Here is a 24,834-nt window from a genome sequence, read left to right as displayed (position 1 = left end):
GCAGCTTAAATGATTCACAGGCAGAACGTTTGGCAGGGAAATCCATGTAAAGGCAGGTTTGACTGAAGACCACCCTGTGAGTTTTAGTGACATTCATAACTTTGAAACAGCTTTGGATTGTAAGATTGTGGTGTTTTACAGGATAGCAGGGACAGTTTTATTTATGTTTCTGCTTCAGAATCATTATCATGCAATTAAAAACCTAAAAGCTTTTCTAGGTACCAGCATTGTTTCACAGGGTTTAATAACCCAGCATCTCACTGCTGTTCATTGTTGTGTTTGTTTGGATCCTGATGGTGTCATTGATCACAGCTCCTCAGAACCCTGCCCTGTAACAGAGTCTGTAGGTCCAGAGTCTGCTTCATCCCTAAACAGATTGGGGACAGGCTTGTTAATATCTGTGAAATTTATGAAAAATGTAAGCGGTGTGGGTTGATCTATTATAAATGTAAGGATCTCACATGTTATTTGTGGTGTGGAGACCTTTTAGGGTGACAGGCATCTGTGTTACATTCAAGTACCTGAAAATGAGGTAAAGCATTACGAGAAAGTAGTTTACTATGATTGTGAGACATTTGTAGAGCGTTACGGGAGCACAAACCGTTTTTGGTATGTACAAAAACCCAGCAGGGGGAAAGAGGCACGCCTTTGGCTTTAATTGAAGCATTTCTTAAACATTTTAGGAGGCCTTAGTTTAGAAGTTGTGCTTTTTTTTAACACATAACTGTAAAGGTTTGATTCCTGTTTAATATTAAATGTTATGGCTCAACAAGGTTTAAAGCCCTCTATAATAATGCAAGGCTCCAAAGTTATTTGTTTCACAGATTATAATTAGAAATACATTGATTCATGTAGTTTCCTGCCCATCCTTAATACCTAAAGCTGGAGGCTTTGAGGATGAAATTAAAGGTTGTTTCCCTGCTTGTTTAGTGGCAGAGAAAATCTGTCATATGTAGGACCTTATTCACCCCCCCCACTGCTCACGGCCTTGAACGAATGACTACAGGGGGGCAGAGAGACTTTTTTAAGTAGTATGGCATGTTGAGGTTTATTTTTTACCCAAAGATTAAAATGACAACTGGACAAATGTTTAAAAGTAAATCCAGGAAATGAATTAATAAACAGTGGCTGAAGCAAACAACATTAAACATTAGAAACATTACAAAGCGCCTGACTAACTTCTCTGTCTCAGTCCATCTTATCCTGGAGGTTCGGCTACAGCAGGTACAATTAAATCATCACCATGTTCTGTTATTGATCTGGGAAAGATTGCTCTGCTTAAATTAAAACATCAGGAGAGAAGATGCTTTTTGGTTTATCGCTGATGAGAGGAATCTGGGTCCAGAGGACCAGCTTGGAGAAGACTGAATGATGAAGGTCACCCTGCAGCACACTGACTGTTTACATGTAGATAGTGGCAGAATAAAGATGTTACAGTTAGAGAGGAACAGAGGGGACAGCACACAGGCCTGTGTCTTCCTCTGAGTCCCACATATGCATGTGTGATAACTTCTGATTCTTTAATATATTAAATGTCTTACTTATTTAAAGTGTTTCAGTGTCTTCCTTCACAAACAAATCACGTGTCCTGTCAGTTTGGTGATTCCGACATGATTGTGGAGGATTGAAGTGAGATGATTGGCATAAGAGAACGAAGGGGAATCATTTCTCCAGGACTCACCTTTGGGACTTGAACACCTCAAACACTCACAGTGAGGCCTCATAATAAAAAGATAAGCAGAAACCTGTTGTTTAAATAACTGAATTCTGCTGAATTGGGTGTTAAAATCTTTCTGTGAGTGAGGAGGAGGTGAGCTCACGAGAGAATACATTTATAGAGAATCTGTTAAATAAACTTTGACATTTATACACATTAAAGTATCAGAAAAACAAAACAAAACAAAAAAGTTCGACATTAAGAATTAAAAATAGTGGTTGAAAGAAACAAAGTATGTGAAGGGATAAGAGTTGAAATGAGTCAGAATGAGGTAATGGAAACGTTAAACTGCCCTTCAGCATTAGGCTGATGATTAATGTATTTAACCAAGAAGTGTGTGTGGTTGGAAGATAACTCCTGATATCCACAGCATGAAGAATGGGTGTGAGAATTGGCTTTATACCATAAAAGCTGACGAGCAGCGACTCTAAAGAGAATTGTTCAGTCCTAAAGTCGCACCTTCGTGGCGGCATCGTGAAAACCGTTTAATTAAATAGAGCTAATTTGGCTGTGGCGTTGTAACCATATTAGACTTTAAGAATAATGACTTTCTTATTTAATAGACTGATGCCCCCCCACGACCCTGAACAGGATAAGCAGAAGACACTGGATGGATGGAGATGTTGTAGCATTGAAACATTCAAAGACGAAACTTTGTCGAGCATCATCTTCTTCTAGTAAAGGGAAGTGTGTGTGAAAACCATGAAATAAGAAACTTAAAAAATGTCACAGAATTCATTCAATTTCATTTAACCATACTTGTAAACACTATCTATAATTTTATGGTTTAAACTTACTATAAGTTAACTATTTTTCAGTCCTTGAAAATCAGCAGTATTTGTCACATTTTGCAGAGAGAACCTAATAATTCCAAACAGAAAACACATTTTTACAATTATAAGCTTCTATCTGCATTTTACTTGTGTAAAAAAACCTATTTGCACATTTAATAGGATTTTGATATTACTGATTTAGAATACATATAAGGTGTGTTTCATAATCATGTGTGAACGAGACTTATTCCATGTGTCATTTTTGTGATACAGAGTGCAAAAACTTTAAAGCTTAATATCTCAAAACTGCTCAGAATGTAAATAGAACCTTATAATTCTAAGGGGACGATTTATGAAAATATATGATAAAAAAAATTAACTGATTTACACTTTTATGCATTTACATTTATGTATTTAGCAGATTTAATTAAAACAAAGATAGATTACAAGAGGAAGGAGAATTGATCATTTTGAGTTTTGATCCAATTGATATTAAATTAAACTTAGAAGAAAAATACAAAAAGTAATAATGCAAAAAAAGCATTATGCCCTTCAGATAAATAAGTTAAATTGTTGAGACAAACAGAGTTCATGTCTCAAAGGAGGGATATGAACTAGGAGAAGAGTAAAGATGTAACTAATAAAGATTTCTCAGTTTGATTGTAACAGGAGCCTGAACAACATCACCAGGGCTGCAGAGACTGGATCAGCTACCAATAAAGAAACTGGTGCAGATGGAGGTGTTCAAGATCACACCAAGCTCTCCTGAACAGACTGACAGCTCTCAGGAAAAAGGCTCCTGGTTCCACATGACCCTCAATAAGAAGCCCAACTTCAGACAAACAGGTGAACTGTAAGTTCCTTGACCCCTGACCTCTGTGTAAAGTCTGAGACCAGGAGGAGGGTCATCAACAGGAGATCTCTTCAACATGGGGAGCGTTAGGTCTTAAGCACGCTCAGTCACAGGCTCTCAGTGAAGAACTAAAACACATTAGTGGTCAAAGGTCAAAGAACTGCAGGAAAATAACAACTGACTGCAATGTTTCAGTTCCAGTCTGAACGTTCTCAGTATCTGACTCATAATCTGTTTTATTGATCATTGGAAGGCCACAGGAATATAATCTGCTTTGTTTCCTGTAACACTGATTATTGTTTTTCCTGACAGGAGGTCTAAGGAGGGACACGTCCTGATTTCAGTTAGATCATCACAGAAAACTATTCTGCTGTGAGCTCTGTGTAAAAGGTCGACAAAGGAGGGAAGTGTGAGTATGACCTCTGACCCCAGAATTACCACAACATGTCAGACTCACCTGAATTTGACTGACTGAACTACATGGTGTTATATTCAGAAAGAGACCAATAAAGATACACAAATTACACAGAGTACAAAATAAATAAATGGAGTCATGAAAGTAAAATAATGAAGGTTTGTGTCACTAACACTGAAACTGTGTCACTCTGAAACAGAAAGCAGACTGCTTGTATATGATGTAAGACACAATTAAGTCCAATTAGTTTTCCCTTTCTTTTTAACAATTAGGACAAGAATAATATCTGTAACTTTAACCATGTATTTTCTCTCTCTGATCGCTGTTGCCAGACCAAACAGCCAAAGTCGCTCCAGCTGCCTGTGAAACACTCAGATTCTTGCCAGGATCCTTAAACACAGGCGTGGAGACAAACATGGAGGCGCAAGATAACCAAACAGTTCAGCATGACTGGGAGGAAACAAAGGGAGACAGATCTGCCTGACCAAAAATCATTTAATGGAACTGAAGTTCATAAAGACACCAATGGCAAGTTTGCCATTACCATAACATTCAATAACATGCTTAGTGAGAACTCAAACATTAATGCTGTTACTGAAAGCAAACTGAATAATGAGAAAATGGAAACAAATATCAATTTGCAAAGCCTATTGTTTTTATTGTTATTCTTTCTTTATTTCATTTTTAATCAATATTAACAAAAAGAGAGAAAATAAATGGCTAAGTCCAGAAATATCAAATATAAGGTTTGGGGGCCTGATCTGGCCAGTAAAGTCTCAAACCTGGCTGACTGGGTGTCTCTGGAAACTGAAAGGAGGGCGCTGCTCTAAAACTTTATCATTTTATCAAGTCAGTGAAAAGAGAAAAGAATAGTCTGATAATCATTAGCATGAACCCCGTAATCTGTGCTAGAACACAAATACACTAAGACAGTCCATCCTGTTGTTTCCACTCTCCCTGATTTCCTCGTGTGGATTGAAGCTCTTAGTTTTCCTCTGCTCTTTGTTCGGGTCCTTGTCAGTGTTGATGTTTCCTGCTGCATGCCTTTGTTTTTCTAGTTTCAGGTTTCGGGTTTCCTGGTCAGCTGGCTCCTTACCAGCTATTCGTGTTAAGTATTTACAATAAAAGTTAAGTCTTATTTACGCTCTCCTTGTGTCCTGCGTTGGGGTCCTCCCTGCCTCGCCTGCAGCAGCAGTTTTTTATAGAAAAGGAGCCTTTTTCATGAAAAAAGTTTCATCTGGTGGCACAGAGGCATTCCCAACCTACATTTACACCACCCGTTTATGATATACGCATTATGAACTATGAAATATTATGAAATATATTTCTGGTCCTGGAAATATGACATATCCTGTCATAAAATTATGACATGTCATAACTCATTTTGATTGCCTCATAAATCACTTTTTTTTTTACCCCATTACTGAGCTCGGCATCACTGCTTGTTTCCAAACCTGAACATCACGGTTCTGTAATGACTACCATGAAGGTAGCCTCATAACTGCCCAATAATGTAACTGGAAGCACCAAATCACCTGACAAAGCTACATAACGCCCTCTGGTTATTATTGGCTCTGTGAAACCCATTACTTAACATGACTGGCCGAATGAGGTGTCAATCAAAATGGGAGGGTCTAGTCTGCCATATAAAATGCACTTTATATGGATGGGACGTGGGCCGTTAATAGGCTACAAAATAGGTTTTCCAGAGCAAATAATAACCAGAGGAGTTCTTTACATTTTTCAGGTGATTTTGGTGCCACCAGTTAACAGGTTAATGCCAGTACGAAACCAGACTCGTTCCTACTGCCATGTATGGATGATTGTGTTGCTCGTGTCGTCTCAGCTAAGTCTGTGACAAAGTTAGACCTCCTAAAGGTTACTGGCAGGTCCCACTTACCAAACGTGCCTCTGACATCAGTACCTTTGTCACCCGTCACCATTTCCTCCAGTAAACTGTGATGCCATTCAGGTTGAGAATTAAGCACTCTGAGTGCTCAGAGTAGAAAAGCACTATATTAGAACTACTCCATTTACCATTTACCAAATGCACCCGCCATATTCTAGCAGCTTATGAGCACTGTTCTGTGTGTAGTCGCTAATTGTGAGGTTTATTTGGGCGATATAGTGGCCTACTTACCCACCCAGCACATCAAAACCCTCAGTGAATTGATCAGGTACTGCCTCTCTGACACAGAACTTGGCCAAATGTGAGTTTGGGAAAGCTGTGGTTACCTATCTAGATAAACAGGTGGGACAGGGTCAGGTCCTTTCAGCTGCCAGCTCCTCAAAGGGGTGGAGAGTTGGGCCTCATGTTATATATCAGGGTTACCCCTAGGCCCCTTTGTCTCTGTGTAAGTTCTGTTCTGTTTTATTTTGGTGGGTTATTTGACTTCCCTTGTCTCATTGTCCCTAATTTGTTCCCACTATGTCTTCCACATGTTTATTCTTCACCTCTTTACCTTTTGTAAGTTACCTGAGTCTCCCTTTCCCCTTTGTCATGCTGTCCCTCTCAGCTGTGTGTTCCCCGTGGTTGCTGTATGCTGTATATCAGAGAGGATTATGAAAAATTTCCAGTATGTATTCTTGAATCAGTCTCTTAGAGAAGGTGCTCCACTGGGTGGTCAGTATGAGGGTTGTTTTATTAGGTGGAGTCCTGAATGACTTTGGTCAGTCCCAGTATCGAGTAAAGATTTAGGATTATTAGCTAAATTAACAGCAGAAATGTTGCCACTGTTGTCTAAGAAAAGAGGCTGGTCCGCAAATTTCCAATGAAAACAATAATGTAATGTGGGGTCAGTGATCCTCTGTTACAACAGTGTGAGAAACAAACCTGAGCTTCCAGAGGATACAGCCATCTTTATAACCTCAGTGTGTCACAGTAAAGATCATCTGGCTTATTAAACTGACTCAGACTGGGGAAGGTCAATGCAAAGACAGGCAGTACTTGATTACTGTAGAAATCAACACTGATATCTTAGTACCATCAGTGTCTCACTCAGTATTTTTAGTTGTTGTAAGGCATTATTTGTAAGTGCTGCATTTATAACCAAAGACAAATAAGTTCTCCCTCTTTGAGCCATTTCCTGTGTGATCTTACAAATATCACAGGAAATATCTTCATCCAACCACGGCTGATTAAGAGGTCTACAGTTTCTAACAATCCAAGGACCTCCACTGGCATGGAGGTTATAATGCAGAGAAATTAGTTTCAAAAAGGTCAAAAGTGGACATTGATTCAAGTCAAAACTAAGTACCCTGTGACCTCTGACCTTTGACCTGAATCTACAGCACTGACCTCTGACTTTTAGCTCCACTTGTTTCTTCATCAGGCTGTTTCCCTCCCTGCTGTAGATGGTGCAGGTGTAGGGCTTTGTGTCCCAGTCTGTGGGCCGTCTCAGGGTCAGACTGAGGTCTCCAGTTCTCAGCAGGTCTCCATTCATCTTTGTACGCTCTCTGTAAACCTGGTCCTGTACGTCAGGCTGATCTGCGTTGTTCACATACACGTGGACCTTCCTGTCTTCTCTGTCTGTCCACTCCACTTCAGCATCTTCAGGTAGGTGAACTGTGGCTTTGCAGGGCAGCTGGACAGACTCCACCCCTGAATCCACCTCCACCTGGGGGACTGAGAGGACAACAAAGGACTCAGACAGTTTCTCTCTAACTGCAGCGCTTCCTTCCTGCTGTTACGGATCAACAGGTTGTGCAGACTGCTTCAGCAGAGGATGACACTGGAAGGATGTCGTCAGGAAAAGAATCAGTGAAAATGGGACACGTTGAGCCCATTTGAAGCTGAAACTCTGAACAGAACCTGCTGCAGACCAGCTCATGTGTTGGCATCAGTTACCATGGTGACCTATCCAAGAAAACCATGAAAAACTGTGGACTCAGCAGACCTCATTGACACATTAATGTTTAAGAAACTTTAGTTTCAGAGGGTGGTGTACATTGGATGGACCTGATGTCTTTTATTCAGTGGCCTGCCATACCAACCTTGATATACACGAATAAATAACTGTTCTTCATCTTCACATCATTGCTGATGTAAAGATGGTGCTCAACTCCATTCCCACAAGCTAGCTGGTCTGGAACCAAGAACATGTGATGAAAGCAGCAGAAGGGCGTGACTCTGCCATCAGGTTTTCTACCATATTACACGTGTATTACAGGAGGAAAGAGGAGCGGTTTTCACGGCTGTGAATTAGGTTGGGCTCTAAGGCTGAACTTGTTGCTTTGTATCAGTTCATATCACAGATATGATCACAGCCCCATCACCCACTCCAACCCAGCCTCACTTCCACCTCACAGCTGATCAGGTGAGAAGTCAGCTCAGGAAGACGAAGATCAGGAAGGCAGCGGGTCCGGATGGAATCAGCTCCAGACTGCTCAGGGATTGTGCAGACCAGCTCTGTCAGGTGGTCCTGCACATCTTCAACCTGAGCCTGATTCTGGAGAGGGTTCCTGAACTGTGGAAGACTTCCTGCATAGTTCCAGTGCCAAAGATCCCAGGGAGTCCAACCACTACAGACCTGTGGCCCTGACTTCTCACCTGATGAAGACCATGGAGATGCTCATCCTGCACCACCTCCGCCCACTGGTGAGCCCAACGCTGGACCCCCTGCTGTTTGCCTACCAGTCCGGCATCGGGGTGGACGATGTTGTCATTTACCTGCTGCACAGATCCCTCTCTCACCTAGATCACTCAAATCTGTCATGGTCCTGGGCCGGTGGCCCAGTGTTTTTTGTTATCTTTTGTAATTGTGGTCAGTTGGTTATTTCTAGTTCCTCGTGTTTCCATGTGTCAGGTCTGTGTCCTTCTTTGACTTCCTGTTTTATTTTGATAGTCATTTGGTGTCTGTCTGTCATGTTCAGTTTTTCCCTCAGTCTTGTCAGTATGATTAGTGTTTCCGGTGTTTCGCAGCTGTTCATGCACCTAAAGGGACAGGAGCAGGATCAACAGACTGGTGCGGAGGTCGAGCTCTGTGCTGGGATGTCCTGTGGAGTCTGTGATGGTGGTGGGTGAGAGGAGGATGTTAGCAAAGCTGAGCAGCTCCTTCAGTCAGAGACTGAAACATCCTCACTGCAGGAAGGAGCGCTTTCACAGCTCCTTCATCCCAGCAGCAGTTAGACAACACATCATGATGTCATGAGTCACCTGACACTCTACTGTCATCACTTTATCCATACAGTGTACCTTTACATATAGTACGTATATATTTTATTTATTTACACTCCCACCAATAATGCATATTATGTATGCTGTATACAAACTACCAGCTGCAAATGTTAATAGTGTTTTGATGTATTTGTATATAGTGTTCTATATTTTATTGTAGTTCACTTTATTTCATCCTTCTTCTCTGTTCTTGAGCTGCTGTAACTGTAACATGCAAATTTCCCTGTGGAGGAATCATTAAAGCTCATCTTATCTTCAAAACTTCAGGAGTCAAAAACAAATACACTGCAGGAGTTTCTGCTTAGCAGAACTCAACTTATGCATTATATCAAATCAGCCTAAAAATACTGTTTTATGTACTACTCACTGAGTTCAACTCCTGTTTTTAATGACTCAGAACACATCATTAATTTTAGATAGAAAAAGAAAATGTCGTTTTTCAAACTTTAGGACACATGTGCACGCACACACACACACACACACACACACACACACACACACACACACACACACACACACACACACACACACACACACACACTCTGCAGCAAAATTTAGGGATTTGTTTTTCCATAAGACGTTACTCATCATACCATCAACAGAACTGCAACTGAATATCAACACTCAGTAATTTTGGCTCCAAGATATCTAACAGAGGAGTACCAAAAACTGAGGTCCATCACTGAACTGGTAATAATCACTGATTAGGATTAAGTCCAGATGCTTTGTAGAAGGACTGGATGGTGCTGACAGCCACTAACATTTGTGAGGTGTGTTGAAGAAAGTGAGCAGTATCATGTGCCAGCTGAATTAGACCTTTGAAGGAGCTTCAGTCTATAAATTGTTGTTCATTAATAAGAATAGTAATCATCAAAGTAAAAACAGAATTTTAAATGTTAATAAAATGCTCAAATTAAATGTTTCTCTGCTAGGAAAAGAATTACTGCCTGTGGCATCGTCTGTTAGAGAAAGTGCTCCCCCTGCCTGTCCAGTAAGTACTGCAGTCAGTGGTCAGGATTACACTGTGTAACATGATGTTTGTCTTGGACAAGTTATTTTCTAACTGTTTTTATTGTAAAACAATAGAAAATGTCCATTATTCCTGAAAAACAGCTTTTTCAGTGTATGAATTTTTATTGAATCAATTTATTGTTATTTTTTCTTTTAATTGAACATATTTACCATTTTTATAGGCAAGTTTTAAAGAGAAAACAGCTTGAAAAAGGTTCAAACCTAAATGAAAACCACTAGTAACAGGCATTAAAATCACTGTCCGAACCACAAAAGCAAGACCAAAGTTAACTTGTGCTATCTAAGATGATAACAGTTTGTTGAGTGACCTGCATTAGTGATGACTAAGCTCAGGTTTAAATCTATTAGCCAATAAAAGTCCACAATGTTAAATTAAAAACAAGAATCAATCCACGAACTGTCCAATAAGAAGAATGGATTTAGAATTTTGGAATTAAGAATATTAATGCTTAACATAATGTAGGACTCAGTGATCATCTTTGTGAAAAAACCTCTTTTTGAAGCAGACTATCTGCTGAGAGCTAATGTTAATAAAATTCAGCAGTAAAGCCGTCTGTTCCTGGGGATTTATGAATGATTACAGTGGCCCGCATAAAGCAGACAGTTTTATGGCAGTACTTGTATAAAGATTACTGTAGAAATCAGCACAGCATTTGGATTTGTTTGAGTATTATCATGGATTGACTCATTGATTTTACTTGCTGTATAGTTAATTACTAACTGCTGCATTTCTAGTCTAAATGTGCACAGTTCATCTCTCTCCATTTTCTATATGATTTGACAAATGCTCCTTCAGCCTTAAATGGACATATTTCATCCAACCTGCTGCTGATCAATAATTTCCACAAATGGATATCAAATAAAGTCCAAATTAAGACTGTTCTGTCCTGTATCTACAGCACTGACCTCTGACTGTCAGCTCCACGTCCTTCTTCAGCAGGATGTTTCCCTCCCTGCTGTAGACGGTGCAGGTGTAGGTGTTTGTGTCTCCGTCTGTGGGCTGTTTCAGGGTCAGACTGAGGTCTCCAGGTTTGAGCAGGATTCTCCTCATCTCTGTTCGGTCTCTGTAAGCCTGGTGCTGTTTTTCAGTCCGGTCCATGTTCTTCACATACACGTGGACCTTTCTGTTGTTTCTGTCCTCCCACTCCACTCTAGCATCTTTAGGTATGTTTTTGGTGGTTTTGAAGGGCAGCTGGACAGACTGCTTCCCTGAATCCACCTTAACCTGATGGTCTGAGAGGACAACAAACACAACATGAGCTGCACAAACAGCAGCAGCAGGTTTTTAGGACAGAAACTCCTCTTTCAGCTTCTAGAAGATTGTGCAAGTGGCAATCAAGGAACCATCAGAAGGCACCTGTTAACCATCAGTATTAAGGGGTGTGTAGTAGGAGAGACTCACCTGACATGAAATAGTGCTGGAAACGAAATAAACAAGCCACAGAAACAAGCAGCACAACCAGGAGAACCAGGAGAACCAGGAGAGCAGTGACCCAGAGTGGAAATGATTCTGCAGAGAAACATTATCAAAAAACTGAATATAAGTAGCTGTCAAGATGGCACTGCAGATAGTAACCTTGTCACTGCAGATAGTAGCCTTGGCACTGCAGATAGTAACCTTGTCACTGCAGATAGTAGCCTTGGCACTGCAGATAGTAGCCTTGGTACTGCAGATAGTAGCCTTGGCACTGCAGATAGTAGCCTTGGTACTGCAGATAGTAACCTTGGTACTGCAGATAGTAACCTTGTCACTGCAGATAGTAGCCTTGGCACTGCAGATAGTAGCCTTGGTACTGCAGATAGTAGCCTTGGCACTGCAGATAGTAGCCTTGGTACTGCAGATAGTAACCTTGGTACTGCAGATAGTAACCTTGTCACTGCAGATAGTAGCCTTGGTACTGCAGATAGTAGCCTTGGTACTGCAGATAGTAACCTTGTCACTGCAGATAGTAGCCTTGGTACTGCAGATAGTAACCTTGGCACTGCAGATAGTAGCCTTGGCACTGCAGATAGTAGCCTTGGAACTGCAGATAGTAGCCTTGGTACTGCAGATAGTAACCTTGTCACTGCAGATAGTAGCCTTGGCACTGCAGATAGTAGCCTTGGCACTGCAGATAGTAGCCTTGGTACTGCAGATAGTAGCCTTGGTACTGCAGATAGTAACCTTGGTACTGCAGATAGTAACCTTGTCACTGCAGATAGTAGCCTTGGCACTGCAGATAGTAGCCTTGGTACTGCGCTCTGAGGTACTTTCTGTTTATCTGTTCAGTTTTCATCATGCTGTTCACATACAGCAGAGAGGAACTGTTACACATCCATCACATGCATTATCAAACTTTTTCACTGCCTTTCATCCAAACTAGAGGGACAATCGTGTTTGCAGCCACAAAAAACAAACTGCCTCCAAAGAGGGAGGAGCCTGGAGGGAAACAAGTCCTGGCAGTTTTTGTTTCTGTCGGCACCGCAGGTAAAACACTGGGACATGACCAGCAGGCAATTAACATACATAATGAATGTCGCCCGCTTGTGTACGCAGCCCCCACAAAGACCCAGTGCAGTCGACTAATTCAGGCCTAACAGTGAGTGTCTAACCAAGCTTGTGTCTCAGAGCAGCTGCTCTGGCTCCAACAGAGAACCAGCATCACTGTCATTCAGCAGCTGACTGTGAAGGAAAAAACTGTTGAGCTCTGAAACTAAACTGATGTTCTGATGATTTATTGAAAGTAAAGAGTAAACTGCTGCAAAGGGATTAATACAGCACAGTCTTCACACCAGCATTGACCAAAGAACAGAATAATAACAGCTAATGAAGGGCTTATATATAAAATGCAGAAACAACCTGTTTTTCAACAATCTTTAGGAGTCTGTGTTATTGTACCTACATTATAATCAATCCAGAGCCTTTTAGACACTTCAAATATCTTTATAGATCTGTGATGTTATATTTGTTGTGATTTCTGCAGCTTTCTGAGCCAGATTTCTGTTTAAAAATACATTTTTAATGTCAGTGACAGTTTTTACCTTAAAAAAAAACAAATACATGAAAGTCACTTTGCCAAAAACTGAGTTCAGCTTCTACCTTGTGATAGAAATGCTGTTTCTGACTCAGAATGACCTGATATCATTGATGAGAGATATGTTTGATATATCTGATGATGAAGGACCTCCAGCTGTTTCCCAGTAAAGGTTTGATGTTGGTTAAAGGTGGTGGTGGTGGGCGGATCGATCTAAATATCGATAATATCGATACCAACGTTGGCATTGATATTAATCAATACCAATGTGATGAGATCAATACTTTGGCTTCAGGTTCTCTCCTGTATGCAGTGCTGTGGTTTCATCAAAGATGCGAGCTGACTGTCTAAGTGTGGCTCCTGTCACAGCACAGAGCAGACACACTTTCCTCCCCTCCCCACAGTGTTTTGACGTTATACCGTCATGTGACGCATAACACATTTTACTTGGGGAAAAAAAGGAAACAAAGTGGTCTCAAACTCCCAGCCTGTGGGCCACTTCCAGCCCCGCCCCCTACTTCTGGCCTGCAATTTCATGTCAAGGATATAAGCTGCAAAGCTGCGCTCATATGAAGCTGCTCACTGGTAACTGTAAGCTTTATTCATGCTGAATATTCCTGTTTGGCATGGGATTGCATCCACCTATAAGCTGATCCTCGCTCTCGGACAGAGGACAGAAGAGTGACAGGACAGGGGCACTTCAGGGGGCCAATCAGATTTCATATGGGGCCAATGCCCCTGTGGCCCCGCCCCTAGAACCGCCAATGGTTGCAGTCCTAAAACTTGCATTAAATTTTTAGTTTGTGTATCAAATACATGAAGGTTGGTATTTACCTTTCATGCTGGGATTTTTTTGTTGAATCGAAGCCTGAAATTTTCCTTAGATCTTCATTTTCCCTCTTACTTCTCTTCGTGTTCATGCCGGTTGTTATTTCGATTTATGCAGCACACGCGTGACCATAGTGAGATCAAACGTGCACATTGTGAATGAAACTGTCCGTGCTCTGTGGTAGATTGCAAACTGGTGAAATGATACAGGCGTAAGCAGCGATAATAGCAGCGACCTAGCCGGGGCGGAGTCTGCAAGGTGCTCCTTTGAGAGGCAGAGGAGCGCAATCTTTGTTGGATTTGAATCAGTACGTTTGTATCCAATAAAAGCAAAGATGTTAACAAATAAATTGGACAGTATTCTGGCAATTTAGTGATATTTCCACAGCTGTGGTCTTGACTGGTCTTGAAATAAAATCCAGAGTCCGCAAGGTCCGAGTCCATGACAAGACCGAGACCATCAAAAAGGGGTCTCGAGTACTACAACACTACTGTTCAGTGATAAACTACTCCTTCCCAAGAGTAGGAATAACAGACTGAAAAACCTCTTTGTCCCTCAGGCTGTACAGCTCCTCTTTGGGGGGGAGGAGGGGTAACAAGAGGACAGTGGAGGAGAGGAGCAGCAGACTGAGCCTGATCACAAACAGAAGGTAGCATAAAGCATTACTGGATAATGGGCAATATCGCTTCATCTGTCAGACATTTTATTTCTTCTTTGTCTTTGTTGTATCTTTGTTTATTATTTATTTATTCATTTGCTTGCATATTTCTGTTTGTGTGCCTATAATGTAAAAGTGCTACTGGAACTGTCATTTCCCTGACGGAACCCTCCCAAAGGGATTAATAAAGTTTCATCTAATCTAATCTAAAGGAAAACAAATGAAACCGGGTCAAGTCAAGCCGAGTAGGTATTAGTGGAACAGAGCAAACATCGGCCCAGAGATGCCAAAATTCAGAAAACAGATAAAGTCTCCTACCAGGGACAAAAGCATTCTGGATCACTGCTGCACCACATTAAAAATGCCTATTGGACTGCGCCCTGTGCTGCTCTGGGACTCCACCATCACTGCCTGGTTCATCCTCTCCTGACTCACAAGCAAAACACAAGATCTGCAACCCTGCGATTAAGACAGTGAGGAGATGGATCACTGAGGCAAAGCTGGAACTACAGGCGTGCTTTGACTGTACCAATCCAAGCTTCTTAAAGGCCGGAGCTGTAGATCAACACTCATATAGACTGTACTTAAACATCCATCATACCTGCTGCTGAATCAAAGCACACTGTATATGCTCTTTGTTGGTCTATATACCATATATATAGTCAAGTCCTCATGTTTATACTGTATGTATACAGTAACCAGTTATCATTCCATAATTTATTCCAACATTTTCCCCCTATGCACCATCAAATATATATATATTATACATGTTATTTTCTGTGCCATGTTACTATTGTCAGTTTTGTCTGTTATGTACATGGAGAGCAAAGAAATAACCGAAGCCCAATTTCTTGTATTTGTCAATAAGGCTGATTCTGAAAACACACACACACACACACACAAATAAATGACCATTTAACTCCGACTTGTATCTATCGCACTGACCTTTGACCTGCAGCACTACTTTGTGCCTCAGGATGTCTTTGTCCCTGTAGATGGTGCAGATGTATCCTCCACTGTCTCTCTGTGTGAGGTGTCTCAGGGTCAGACTGAGGTCTCCAGTTCTCTGCAGGTCTTTGTTCATCTTTGCTCGGTCTCTGTAAAGACCGTCCTGTTTTGTGAGCATCTTTGTTTGAATAATCATGGACTACCATGAGTTCTTGGTCAGAGCGAGTCCACTCCACCCTGGTGTCCTCGGGCAGATCAGGGTTGGTTTTGCAGGGCAGGATGACAGACTCTGAGCCTTCCTCCACCTTCACCTCCACCTGCTGGTCTGAGAGGACAATAAACAACATCAGCTGCAGAAGCAGCAGCTGTGATGGTAACTGGAGCATGACTGACTATCTACAGCAATGACCTCTGACTTGCAACCACTAAAGTGGATCTCTATTCTTTGGCTGTTTTTGTTTTGAATGCGAACTAACCTGGAACTGATGGGCTGATTACAAACTACTGAAGGATCGTGATGAATGGTTTTGAGGTTGAATTATTAAAATATTTGGAAATGCTGGTTTTAACACAGATCTAAGAAAAAAAGCAAACATCATTGTCTTGGCGTCAGCTGGCAGCTGTAAATATATTTACAGAAGTGTGTGTGCTGGGCCTCCGTGAGCAGAACACACACAGAACCTAAATGAATGTGATCTCATCTACCCCACAGATTGCATCAGTAAGGTCTTCTTTTAGTCCTCCTCACGTTTTGTTCTTGCCAATGAGGTCAGATAAATGTTATGTGTTGATACTAGTTTCTAGGGCTGCAACGATTCATCGACATAATTGATGAGGTCGACTACAAAAATGAGTCGATGTGGAATTTCAGCGTCGAAGTGTCATATTTTAAACCCATCCATCTATTTTGTTCCACTTATGTGATTTTGTAATTGCAATAGACTACAGGAAGATATGGGGGCAGTATTCCCTCCATTGTCTGCCAATAACAACAATACCAACGAAGAAGAAAGTGAAAGAACAGCGTAACGCTGGTGGAACAGAGAGGAGGGAGGAGAAAATGAAAGAACATGGAGACAGACTGTCAAAGGTGTGGCAGCATTTGATAGAAACTAAAATAAAGCTGAATGCAGAGCAGAGCTTTGCTTCCAGCAGCATCGCTGCAGTGCTGAGCGTTTAAAACAACGGCACCCTGGAGCTGTGACGTCAGCTCTGCACCCTGGAGCTGTGACGTCAGCTCTGGATGGTACGTTAGTGCGTCACTGATACCTTATAATGTTTGTACAGGTGTGTTTCTGTTAGTTTACCTGAAACAAGCTCTCATGGATGATGTTTGCTAAGCACCACCATTTCAGTGATGTTAGCTAACGAGTGAAGGACAGTAATATTAATATCAGTGTTCATTCTGAATAATAAACCTCTGTATGAACTGAATCATCCGTAAACTTTAAAGCTGTTTTGGACGGAAAAAAATTTTTGATTTAATTTGAAGCCTTATTTGAACTTTTGGACAGAGGCCATTTTTATTTATTTGCACATTATATTTTCATTTAAAAACAAAAATTCATTCACTTTAATATGCATTTTGTATTTTATATTTATTGTGGTGTCACATTAATGTTAAAAATATATTTGATTCGTTTCAAACTTGTATTTTTATGGGTCAGTATTTTAATCGTGAGAAGAGAACACGGTGATGTTAACAGGTGAGCAGGCTTGAACAGGTGAGGTTAGACTGAAATAATTGTTGACTAATTGAATAAATAATTGTAATCTTTATTTGCAGCCCTACTCGTTTCATCAAGAGTTTCAGAACAATTTCCTTCTTTACTTAATACTTAACCTTGATCTGCAGTACTGACTGTTGACCTGTCAATGTAACAGTTCTTTAATATAGGTTACAATTATGTCCTGTCTGTTATTTTCATGTTTATTTATATAGAATTATTGGTTCATTTTGTTTGTTTTTCTGGAACAACTCCTTTGTAAGGATCAGCTTTGTGCCCCCCCCTCATCCTGTGAGTGAAAGTTTAGTAAATGGTCAGAAACCAACTGTAATAGATAATAATATCTTCATGTGTTTGTGTAGGGCTTAGAGTGGTCAGTCACTAACTGGAATACATTGTTTTATCCCAACTTTTGTCAGTGAATAAATGCAGATTTCCTCCAAAATACCTCAGTGGTCTGGCCTCCAATAATCAACACAACACAGAGGGAGAAAGAGAAGAAGCCACTGGTTACATTTTTTGGGATTTTGGGATCTGACCTTTGACCTGGAGCTGGATCTCCCTCAGTCTTAGTTCTCCTCCTGCAGCACTGATGGAGCAGATGTAGCTGCCGCTGTCACTCATTTTAGGTGCTTTCAGAGTGAGGCTGAAATCTTTGGTGATCAGGGCATAAACATTCATTGATGTGCGCCCGCTGTAACGCTGGTTTTGCCCTCTGAGGTCATCTCCTCCTCCTCCTCGCAGGTGCACAGATTTGGGATGGAGATCATTGCGAGTCCACATCACTGTGGGATTGTCCTCAGGTAATAAACCTGAGGACAGGCAGGGCAGCAGGACGGACCTTTCCCCCTCATATACCTCCACCACCACAGCCAGGGCATGCTGGGAAACTGTGAGGACACAAATACATGATTTGGGTTTAATCCAGTGTTGAAACAGTGGACTACAAGGAGCATTAACTTCAGGTACCAGTTTTACAAGCACACAAATGACAACCTAAATTTAATCAAAGAAACAATGGAGTGAGAAAACTACAGTCTCTGAACGACCCAGAACACCCCCCCACAGGGCAAGTTAGCGCAAGGCTGCAGTTCAAAAATATCTGTAATGATCTGCTGATAGCATGCAGCCAAACACAGATACAGTCATGGCCCAAAATGTTGGCACCCCTGAAATTTTCTCAAGAAAATGAAGCATTTCTGTCAGAAAATGCACGTTTGTTTCCTTTGTGTGTGTTGGAAAAACACAAAAAAAGAATCATAACCAGAATCATATAATTTCATGCTAAACTCCTAAAACAGAACTGCTGGCACTGTAGTGGCAATCTGACCACCAAAAGGCCACTTGAGGGAATTTGAAGCCATTTCCACTGTGGTGTGGTGAACAGACTGACGTCTGCTGCTTTTGACATTTTATTTATCATTTAAAGTTTAAAAAACAGCTACAAAGTTGGACTGCATGATGATACAAAGTAAGCTCCAAAAACAGTGCAAAAGGATTATTAAGGATCCTTTTTATATTATAGTTGATGAAAACAAATGAAATAACCAAAACTGAAATTGAAAACATTTTCGTTAACTGAAATAAATTAAAAACTATAATTAAAAAGAAAAATATAACTAAAGAAAAAAAAAAGATAACTAAAACTGTATTGTGAGCTGACAAAACTAACTGAAATCACAGATAAAATGATGTTCCTTTTCTTGCTTGTCATTTTATTTCAAAGCCTCGTGGACTGATATGAAATCACTTTTTCCAGTTGAAGCTGGGAGCTCCATCAGGCAGCTGTGCGCTGGTCCTCACAGTAATGCAGCGGCCTGCAGAGACAGCAGCAGAGTCCCAGTTTCTCTGAGTCTGACAGCACAGACAGAAGCCAGTTTCATGTTGTGGATGATGAAACATGAGGAACACTTCAAGAACGTAGGAATGAGTTTAGTATTGGGGGGGGCACATATTGGAAAATACTCAGAGCAAAGCATAAAAAAAATATTATTTGATATTTTACTTTATTCATTTTCAAATGTATCTTGAAAAAAAAAAGTGTTGTGTACACCTATATTACTGCATGTGTGATTTCCATATGTATGTGTGTTAGAAGACGTGGGTCAGACAGTTCTTTTCATGATCAAATTGTTTAGTTTTATATTTAAAAAATAATAACAGGTTAATACATATTTCACTAAACTAGTTCTTCAGCCTCTCCACCTTTTATTGCTTCAACTGAGTCATTACTCTGTGAACTACCATTCTCCTGATAAGATATTAATAAACATATCTAATATGCTGTAATAAAGGTTGATGCATTATGATCAGTGACTTGACGCTATGTTCAAAATAAGCACGTGAGTTAAAGATTTCAAAATCAAGTATTTTTCTGCACCACAGTGTAATTTTTGGGTGGGACAAATGTGGCTGTCTGCAATACTGGGGGGATGTGTCCCCCCAATATTGATACTGATGATGTTGAGTTTGCAAATAGACTATTGATCAGCCTCCTGTTTTTGAACTCTCATTTCCTAAATTGTGTCACTGACCCAGCGTTAGATGGCTGCAGTCCCCGTAATCTAAATCAATCTTTAAGGGCTCGAGCATTCTCTGATTTCACGATGTGAAATGGTCTCATTGTCCCGTGGAGGTCCCGAAACACTATTAGTGAAAGACTTTTCTTTTCCAAGGTGCATCACTGAACTAACAACTGCCATTGCTAATCCTGACCAAAGATATGCCATAAATCCCTCATCAGAATTATTCAAAGAGCGTACGGGTGTACAATCAAAAATGTATTTCATTTCTACCAGAGATGTATGTATATATACACGTATATATAGAGCAATGATCTCATTGAATACATGGACATAAACCCCCTCTATACATTGAGAAGCAGATATGTTTGTTTTTGTTTTCATTCATTTAATTATTTTTGCTTGTTTAATTTGACTTTGTTTCAATTTTGCTCTGTTAATTTTATTTCTTGTATTTTAAAGGGGAGCGCACTCCTTGGCTCCTGGTCCTATCACATTAGAGAGGAGGGAAAGGAGCTGACAAACCCCACAATAAAAGGCTTTGGAGAAGAGTGACTGCTCTACAGTCTCTACAGGCACTTGGCCACACTGGTAAGGAGAACTACATTTTGTGAGCAGATTGGTAAAAGCTAAAAGCTGTGTACCTGCTACTGTTTATTAACAGCAATAATTCTGACCAAACTTCCTGAAAATGGTTGGAATCAACACACTGGGACAGTGACCGAAAAAGCAGACGAGCAGAAAAAAAGAAAAGGAGAAGAATGGCAGGGAAGATGTGGGAAAAATGGGAACATTAAGGCCTGCTCACCAGCAACCCGGAAGTGCTTCTCCCTGCACCCTGGAAATGAATGTGCATTGCTGCAGGAGCAACTGCAGCTAAACGGGAGGCAGAAGCTGAATGGCAGGACAGCGGAAGGAAAAGGTGGGGATAGATCACACAAGAAGAGAGTGGAAGAGGACACCGTGGTAGCAGTCGTGTGCTGGATGACCCAAGCAGGAAAGAAAAAAAGAAAAGGGCCTGTCCCTGAAGGAGGACAAAGATAAGTTGTCATCTCTTCCAGAGCCAACAGACACCCAGAAAGGAGGTAAGAAAGCTGCTGCTGGACTGTATCCCAGCCTTTCTCCCTGGCAGCCTATCAGGCAAGTGAGCTCCTGACCCAAGCACCTGTGGTACATGTGAAAAAGGCTTTTTAGGCGTGGACGAATCAAGGAAACAGAACAGCTTATGCAGGAAGTGGAAGAGCTCAAGCAAACTGTATTAAACCTAATGGAGACTTCAATAAAACCAAAGGAGGAAATGTCAGCTGCTGTTTGTGGATTACCAGAAGGGTACACTCCACCAGAGTCCCCAGCTGTTTCAGGGTGCTCGGGTGAACCACAAGGTGCAAAGGGGTGAAAGAAAAAAGGGAGAATTCAAGCACCTCTTCACAGGGATCATGTCAATGTGACCCCCACAACTGGAAGAAGATTGGCCAGAGGAGAGCTCAGAGGAAGAGGAGGGACCTGAGCATATTTTGGCAAATGATCCTGATAACTGGAAAGAGACTGAACCAGAAAATGGCAGCCTGATGGGGAACTTTACAGGATACATCACGAGAACGGAGGCAAAGACAAAGAAGAAGGGAGGTCCAGCAAAAGACCCAATGAGAACCAGAAGCAAGAAGATGGAAGGACAAGCATCTGGAGAATTGGTTCACAGTTTCCCCCTGAGAGCAAGCGCCATGTTTGGAGACTTTTGCTGTACGTTCATCCTGAACAATACTGCTCCGGATGGGAGTATAACAAAGGCTTTGGCTGGACTGACCTCGTTATCTGAGGAGCTGGCGAAAAACTCGGGAGTTGATGATATAATTGGAAATTGGGTTGACCGAATGTTGGGGAAATACAAGGGGTGGGTCATGTCTACATTAGTCTCATTTGGCTGTTTTTTGAACCAGGAGACACATGGACAGTGGGACAGGTGAGAGCAACAGGAGAGCATCAACTCAGCCACATTATCAGTATCTGCTCGTCTGTGTGAGGAGGAACAGGAAATACTCAGAGGCCCACAGAGTAACTAATGTTACCAGAGATGTGAGGTAAGTGGTAACATGAAATTATTACATCATTAAAACTTAGTAACCTATGTATTGATCTGTATATGCACATGTGACCTTCTTAACTACTTTTCATGCAGCTCTCTGTAATGCACTTTGACATGTCTGTGAAAGTGCTGCACAAATAAATTTAAACACCTACTTCCATTAATATCAACACTATACAGTAACAGTCACACTGTGACACACGTGATGAAAGCCAAGATGTTTGAGAGCATCATGTTGGTCATGAGACCTGCTGTCAGCAGCACTGTGCCTCATACCTGTGCAGATACATAATGACCTCTGCTACAGAAACCCCACGGCTGTCACAGCATCTCTAATCTTTCCTTCCTTTGCAGGTTTGAAGAGCAGCTGCCACACTGTAACTTACTGCCATCTTGTGGCCACAGTTGATCATTGCAGGTGCACCCACCAAAGAACCAAATCTGATTGGTTGTTGTTGATTTAACCCTTTCACTTCTTACTGATATATTCTACAAAAACATTTTCACTGTTACATAACTTCATTAAAAGCATCAGTAAGATGATATTAAATGATTCTGATTGCATTTTTAATGATGCAGACCTGTGATTACACCTGAAGAAGAAATCTATAAATAACTTTATATTATTCTTACTTTTCTATAATTTCACCAATTCTGGTCAATAATTTTAGAAGCTACAGAAAAACTATGAAATGCTCCATCAGTGACGTTACAGTAATCACTTCTATTGCCTAACATTTTTATGGTGAAAACTTCCATAGTTGCATATTTGTTCATTAGTGAACAACTCTGTATAATTACTGCAAACTGTATTTTATTTACTGCAAACTCTCATTAAACTATAGAGATGTATTTACAGCCTCAAACTGCAATTTAACAGTTTTATGTCTTAAAGTTCTATTTTAATCACAGTTACATGTTATTTTACATTAGATGTTAATGTACAGACTTTTTTATTTTATTGGTATTTCATGTATTTACAATTCTGTGATATTTGTTGTAAAAATATCTGTTAAATGTGTGGTTTCATCCTGTCACTGTAACCAGGATTCATTAAGAAATATTAATCATATCTTTTTGGGCTCCTGGCTGTCAGATCAGTGTGTGGAGTCTGTGTTTGTGTTTCACTGTGTGCTGCTGGTGTTGTACCAAAAAGTGATCATCTGCCATAAAGTGATTCAGATGTTTCAGTGTGTTTTTATGTGTAATGTCTTTGCTTATATTGGTAAACAGAGTGCAGTCAGTATGATTTATGAAGGGCTTATATATAAAATGCAGAAATAACCTGTTTTTCAACAATCTTTAGGAGTCTGTGTTATTGTAACTACATTATAATCAATCCAGAGCTTTTTGGCCACTTCAAATATCTTTATTGATCTGTGATGTTATATTTGTTGTGATTTCTGCAGCTTTATGAGCCAGATTTATGTTTAAAAAGACATTTTTAATGTCAGTTTTTACCTTCATAAAAACAAGAATATATAAAAGTCAAACTGAGTGCAGCTTCTACCTTGTGATAGAAATGCTGTTTCTCTCTCAAAATGACCTGATATCATTGATGAGAGATATGTTTGATATCTGCTTCACAGGTCATAGGTCAACAAGTCTGTTTAAATACAGACGATCATTTTCTGGAACACCAGCAGCTGATGAATGTAACTAATAAAGTAACTTGTATTCTAACTTAGTTACTTCTAAAATCAAATAATCAGTAAAGTAACTAAGTTACTTTTTATTACTTTTTCAAAGTAACTATGCCATATGCATATGTACTGTACCCAAAGTACTGTACGCAGTACTCAGACTCCTTCCTGTATCTGTGCTGACTCTTCTGCCACCTAGTGGTCTTCTGTCCATACTACAGCTCCACTGGTCTGCTGCTGTCCATCTGCTGAAGATAACAAACCAGCCATCTCCATGGAGATGACCCAGCATGATGGAGGTCAGTGGGATGATGTCACTCCTGAGCATGCCTTCTGAGCTGCAGAGACTGTTGAAGCTGTGAAGTTGTTTTTGGTTTGATGGTTTCCTGAGTGCTCCTGGATTCATGTGTTCATCACTTTAATGCTGCTGAAGGTGGAGCTCCTTCAGTGACTCCACCCTCTGCTGGGCTGGCTGAGCTCACCTGTGCTGTGTTCTTTCAGAGCTTCTAACCTGGAGGCTGGCTGTGACACACCTGACATCATTCTGTTACACTCTCCTCCAGAAGTATTGGAACATGTGACTGACAGGTGAGTGTTGTAGTTCAGGTGTGTCCTGCTACTCTGATTATTCAAACACTAAATCAGGCTGAACCCTAACCCACATGCTTGGGTGGTGTCCTGGAGGATCTGGACCAGGACCCTCTGCAGCAGCGTAGAGTCTGACAACGAGTTCAAGGATTTCATCCTGATACCTAGCCTGTAGAGGTCTGTGTGTCCCTCCATGGTTATGCCTCCCTGACCCATCAAAGCGGTCCTGCTGGACGATGTTACAGGCAGCATAATGTTCTCCACAGCTTCTTCAGACCCTTTCACAGTGAACCTGCTCTCACCTGTGAAAACCACAGGGATCAGGTGCTGGACCTGCCAGTTCTGGTATTCTATGGCAAATGCCAATCAGGCTCCACGGTGCTGGGCAGTGAGCATGGCGCCCACTAGAGGACGTCAGGCCCTCAGGCCCCCCTCATGAAGTCTGTTTCTGATTGTTTGGTCAGAGACATTCACACCAGTGGCTGCTGGAGGTCATTTTGTAGCTCTGCAGCGCTCATCCTGTTCCTCCTTGCTCAAAGGAGCAGATCCTGGTCCTGCTGATGGGTTAAGGACCTTCTACGGCCCTGTCCAGCTCTCCTAGAGTTCCTGCCTGTCTCCTGGAGTCTCCTCCATGCTCTGAGACTGTGCTGGGAGACACAGCAAACCTTCTGCCAATGTCACATATTGATGTGCATTCCTGGAGGAGCTGGACTACCTGTGGTCTCTGGAGCTTGCAAAAAGGCGACTGGACTTCTTTTTGTTTCTTGAAGACGTTTCACCTCTCATCCGAAAGGCTTCTTCAGTTCTCAACCAAATGGTGGAGAGACCCAGGTATTTAAACCCCTGTGGGCGTAGT

At 41.1% G+C, this 24,834-nt stretch overlaps 1 pseudogene; it reads right to left on the bottom strand.

The window, feature by feature from the left end:
• Positions 1-460: 460 nt before the first annotated feature.
• On the bottom strand, positions 461-24,134 carry LOC115776939 (uncharacterized; annotated as a pseudogene).
• Positions 24,135-24,834: the final 700 nt, after the last annotated feature.

The sequence above is a fragment of the Archocentrus centrarchus genome, unplaced genomic scaffold (genome assembly GCF_007364275.1).
Source record: "Archocentrus centrarchus isolate MPI-CPG fArcCen1 unplaced genomic scaffold, fArcCen1 scaffold_41_ctg1, whole genome shotgun sequence".
NCBI classification, from domain to species: domain Eukaryota; kingdom Metazoa; phylum Chordata; class Actinopteri; order Cichliformes; family Cichlidae; genus Archocentrus; species Archocentrus centrarchus.
The sequence above is the reverse complement of the archived record's forward strand: the minus strand, read 5'-3'. Positions and strand labels throughout refer to the sequence as shown.